The sequence below is a fragment of the Hevea brasiliensis genome, chromosome 3 (assembly GCF_030052815.1).
Source record: "Hevea brasiliensis isolate MT/VB/25A 57/8 chromosome 3, ASM3005281v1, whole genome shotgun sequence".
Classification (NCBI taxonomy): domain Eukaryota; kingdom Viridiplantae; phylum Streptophyta; class Magnoliopsida; order Malpighiales; family Euphorbiaceae; genus Hevea; species Hevea brasiliensis.
The window spans coordinates 92,277,398-92,283,397 of record NC_079495.1 but is presented as its reverse complement, the minus strand read 5'-3'; positions in this window follow the sequence as shown (position 1 = coordinate 92,283,397).

Genomic DNA, 6,000 nt, shown 5'->3' with positions numbered 1-6,000 from the left:
AATTAAAGAACTAATAGAAAAATACATAGAAAAAAAAAGAAGAAGAAAAAGAAAAGTTAAAAAGGTAGTGACATCATCATGGTGACATCACCTATGAGGTCATAAATAATTTTTATTTACTTAATAATTTGACTAAGTCAATTAAAGGATAAATATCCAAAATAAAGAGACAAAAATAATTTTTGCTTCTTATTCTTCTTGCTAGCAGAAATCCCTCTCTCTCCCTCCTCCATATTTGTCCACCATTGATGAGTTATTCAAGCTTGAATAACTTGAATCCTTCCCATAAGTTTAGACCTTGAACCCTAGAAAACTTCTAAATTACCATAAAAAGGAAGAATAGAGGAAAGAAAAAGGGAGAAATTGGAACAAAGAGTGAAGATCAAAGACTTCACCTAAGGTTAGTATGCTAACTTTCAATTTTCTACTTTAAATGCATGTTTAGTTACTTAAATGAACTTAGAAGCTAATGAAATGAAATAAAAATATGTGCGGAGGACCAAACTAAAATTTTGGCCAGCATGATGGGGAGTGTGATTTGCATAGTTTGATGGATTTGAATGAGTATATGAACCTCAATTAGTTGAGTGATTATAGTTAAAAGCATTGAATTGGTTAAATGCAACAATTAGTGTGAATTAGGGTTTTGGACATTAGGGTTTAGAAACAAAAAAATGTGAGAAACTTGTAAATGATGTATTTGACCTAGTTTGAAGTAGGAAATGGTCAATGGTGAACAAATGAAATGTGTTGGAAGTGTTGGAGTTGAGATCAAATTCAGATTGAGTGTGGTCATGCTGCTGGCAGCATGACCAAGGTCCCTTTGAGGGACCAAAAATGAAAATTTACAAGTCCAATTAGTATGAGACCAATTGGGAATGAAAATAGACACTAGATGACACAATTTTCATTCAGGAAGCATGCCCAAAAAATGACCAAAACCTAGTGAACAAATTGACCAAACTTAGAAAATCTTAGTCTACCCTGTACAAACTGACAAAATGAATAGTGTTTGTTCATTTGGCCATAACTTGAGCTAGGTAGGTCTAAATGACCTGAAATTTAACCAGTAGACAGGTGAGGTATAGACCTAAAACTTTTATGAAGAACACAAACCCAAATTATGCCATTAACTAAGTCATTTGGCCACTCCAAGTTGGTGACCTAAAATTGCCAGAACCAAAATTGCCCAGAAAATCTGGGTTAAGTCCAATCCGGCAGCCATGGTTCAAATGGCTATAACTTGAGCTACAAAACTCCAATTGGAGTGATTCAAAAAGGAGAATTTAGTTAAGACAATAGGGAACATTTTCTGTGAGGGAAGTTCTGCCAAATTCTAACAGAAAAGTGACTAATGGAACAGTGAAACTTAAGACACTAAAACTAAAAATTTGTAAATTTGCCTAAAAGACTTAGAATTTGAATAAACAACCAAAACCAACAAATTTAGTGACCAAAATATGGTATGTGGGTGAAGTTGGAATTTCCATACCTATTAAGCCTTAGAAAGTCAACAAATTGACTTGAATAGTGTCATGAATAGTAACCCCGAAATACAAAATTTAAAGAACGTCAAGTTTAGCACATTAGAGCTAGGTATAAGTGAATGTAAATTTATTTTTGGACTAATGATGAGTTATGATACTGAAACACTATGAAACTGTGTGTTTCAGTTGAAAAGAACACTGAAAAAAAAAACCCGAGGAATCAAGTCAAGGCCAAGAGGCGACTCGTTTAAGGTTTGTGCACAACTAACTCTTTTGTTATTTTTCGATTCCAAATTGATTTGAAATAAATTTATTGTATGATTTATGATTTTCGTTGTGTTGAGAATTTTAACTTATTGAATGAAATTGTATAATTTGAATATAAATTTTCTTATGCATTTAAGGATTTATTGCATTGTTTTGAGGATTGTAAATTTTAAGTTTGATGTGTTGCCAACCTTGAGCATGAATTTATGATGATTAAATATGTTGATGATTTGTAAACACTTTGTAAATAGAAATTGTTTTGAATATGATTTGAAACCACAGTTGACATGGCAAAATTTGTTATGAATTCTCATTAGCTTGTCTAGTGAGATATCTCCTCCACTAGATGGGGCGAGTTACTTCCTCTCTAGCTTGCCAGTTGGGGAAGAATTTAAATGAGTACTCATATATACTAGCTAGTCTTTGTTTCTCCCTTTTAGCCTCGGTTATTGGGAGAATGTGAAATGTCGTAGTGTACAACATGGCATCTATTTAAATTTTGGGTCATGGGATCAACTGTGTGAATTGTTGGCCACGCCCTTTAAATTATGCATAATTTGATAAATTGTGATTGAAATAAATAATTTGTTAGTGATTCAAAATATTTTTGTATTGTTTCAGAATTTAAAAGAAATGTAAATAAATAGTTATTAATTAATCAAAATGTTATTCAAATGAATAATTTGCATGAATGAAAATAATGATTTTTGTATGTCATGGATTTTGAAGAATTTAGAAATTTTAAATTTTTCTTCATTATGAATTGTTAAGAATAATTTGTATTAAGTTTTAAATTATTAGTTTGTGCACCACTGAGTTCACCACTCAGCGATAGCTTTGTACGCTGTCGCAGATATAGAGACTAGAGAGCAGCAGATTGAGCTGCTGAGGACAGAGGAGCTACCTGCTTGAAGTTATCGAGTATAATTTATACCCTGGCTATGAATATTCATTTTGATGTATGTATTGCACGTAATTATTTGGACATGTAAAATCGGTCTTGAGCAGCTTGTACAAAGTTTGTATAAAGTTGTAATAAATTTTAGTTTAGATTTTCTTAATGTAAATTTCTAGTATGATGTATATATAAATTATTTTGTCATTAATGAAATATAATTGGTAGTATTTTATTTTAAATTGAATGAAATTCATTAATGATATTTTGATAATTGTTGGATATTGGAAATGGTGAATTTGAATTTTGGAAGTTGATAAATGTGTTGAAATTGATTGAGATGATTGTGACTTTTGAAGAAGTTGTTGAGAAAAAATTATTAGAAGTGCTTTTTACAGGAATTTTAAGAACTATTTTCTCAAAATACAAATGGCACTCTGCCAAAATTTTTATAAAATTTGCGGAAAAATAAAATGGGCTAAAAATTTTAACTAGTTTCAACTTCGAATAAATGATTTTAATACCTATTAGAAAATGCTCACCACTTATCAATAGTAAGAAAATTGTTTCAAAATCCCTTGTAGTATATTTAATGGGTTACCGGTAGACGAAGTACGGTAGTTCATTAGGTGTACTACGGGAGCATGTTACATCTTACGAGGAGTAGGGTGTGACAGTGATTGTATAAAGGTTTATTATGCTTTTAAGCAATGGTTTATGATATAATTAAATGATTTTGTATATTTAAATATGTTTTATGATAGAAAATGACCCTATAAATGAGTGTTAAAGTAATGTTCAAACTAGCTATGGGTTCTTGCAAACAATGGTCCTAGATTAGGCCATTACAACTACCATGTAGCTTGGATATTAATGCGTTGCAGGCTAAGGATTGACTAGAGTCACCATTTAGATGAGAACTAGGACAAAGATTACAAGGGACGTGGGCAATGACTCTATCCCTTGCAAAGGACCACTACCCTTCTTTTACTATATGCCCAATGGGATAGTAAGTACAAAAGAGAGAATGTGTTAGGTACCCTTTCTTCCTAGACTTACCTTTGAATGGAGGCCAACCTCAACTTTTGTTTCTTAAAGCTTATCTTATTATTTCCTTATTAAGGTTCTTGGTTGTACAATATGCAAATCTAAGTTACACACACATGTTATTCATTGAAGCAAATATTAACCATATTATGCACATCTTATAGCCTTAAGTCATGTCTCATCACTATATTAGGAATTGTTACCTTAGTTACCTTATTACCCTATTTAGCATGTTCCTATATTCATTGCCTGCTTAAGGTTGATTTTGCACATAAGGGAAATAATTAAGATCAAGATTAATAACACCCCTAAGCAGGTATACCATATCTCTATCATGCCTTTTCATTTGAAGCTACCAAGTTTTCCTAAGTTAGTTACTAAATTATTTACATGCGATTGGTGATACCAAAATATAAAGATAAATAAACAATCATAAAAAGGGGGAGGAGAAGAGATTACATCCCATAACCTACAACCAAAGAATAAAGTGAGGATAAAAGATCATAACCTTTTCATAAAATAGAGTATGTCTTATTAAAAGGCTTATTTAGCCTAAAACCTCATGCAAGAGGCCTTGTTGTCTTCCTTTGTGTCTTAGTGCACCTTAGGTTTCCATATTGGTCCTTTATTCTACTTGCCTCTTTTGGTGTACACTTGACTTATTTGGATGAGGGGTCCCACTTACCATATTTGATGCACTTACCATATTTAATTTACTTACCATGTTTAATTAAAAAAATATATAGACTACTTACCATACTTATAATTACCATAAACAATATATACAATTAAGGAAATAACTAAAACAAATAGGGAAAAAAAAAAAGGAAATATGACCTAAGGCACACTACCATTCGGCTAGATTATCATTCAACCTTAGCCACCACCTCTTTTCACCTAAGCCATGTCAAAGAAATCCCAACAACATGACAAAACACATGAACAAGTTATTATTGGATTAAACAAGGTGAAAATCAACTAAAAGACTTAAATCATATAAACTTTTACCCTTCCTTGTACAGTGGCAGGAATGAAGAAAAATATATAAAAAATAGTAACAATGCATTAAAATTGGTGAAATTTTATTTAGAGTTCCTCAGATATCATATAAAAATTTAGAAAAAAAAACAAGCAATAAAGAACTACTAAAAAAATAAATTGAATTACAAAGCTACTATTTGTCAAATATGTCCATATTCTGTTCATTGATTTTGAAAACTAATTGCATACAAACCCATACCAAATTTTAAGAAACTCAAAACACAAGAAAGATAATAGACATCAAAACTTAATTTTAGGTGCAAGAATCACCTAAAATGGTGAAAGCTTTATCTAGTTATGCATCTGCAAATTTTGCATATGTGTAGAATTATACCTAAATCAAATGTAAAAAAATGAGAAAAATCATAACTTGCAAACCAAAACTTAGATAAGATGAGCCAAACATGAAAGTTCCATGGATTTTCATGTAAAATCTAATAAAAATACTTTCGGGATTAGAAAAATCACTTAGCTATGAGTTTTAGACTAGGCAGTAGCTAAAATGCCCCAAAACTAACATAGAGTGTGTGAGCTTGCTCTCAAATTATGCTCAATTTAGTTGACATACTTAAAGAACCTTACATGAACCTAAAAAAGATGTGAATGAGATGTTTTACATGCTTTTTCTATGTCATTATATGCTATTAACTTTAAAAATTAAAAGAAAAAGAAGAAAATAAAAAGAACAAGGTATTTGGGTACCCTAGGATGAGTGTGGCATGTGTGTGGCTGCTTGAGAGAGAGTCAGCATGTGGGAGGCTAGGGTAGATAGAGTTTTTTGCTATAGTAATTCTTAGATATCTCTAGACACATTTTTTACGGCATTAAGAGAGGTATTTATAGAGTTTTTTCCTAACTAAGAAGAAATCCTACTCATATTTGAAGAAGATTTGACAATTTGACCACTTTCCCTTAATTTAGAGACTCTCTCTCTCTCTCTCCCTCTCTCACACACAAACACACATTTTGGATAGAGTGATTGTGGCTGCCTATTTGATTTTTTTTTCTTCTTATTTTTTATTTATTTGCTCCCTAAAATGCATTATTTTTCCCTAAAGCGCAAGATTGAAGCTACATTCACCTTATTCTTCCCTCCCATGGCTGAGCGGGCCTTAAAGCAAGGTCTTAATGGGCCTTGTTTTGGTCAAGCTCTTCCTAGAACTCCCTTTACTTTAATTTAGGCCAATGATGCCCTAGGTTGAGCCTAGTTGAGCAACAGGCCTCTTGAGCCAATAAAACCTATTTATTTTTTATTTTATTTTT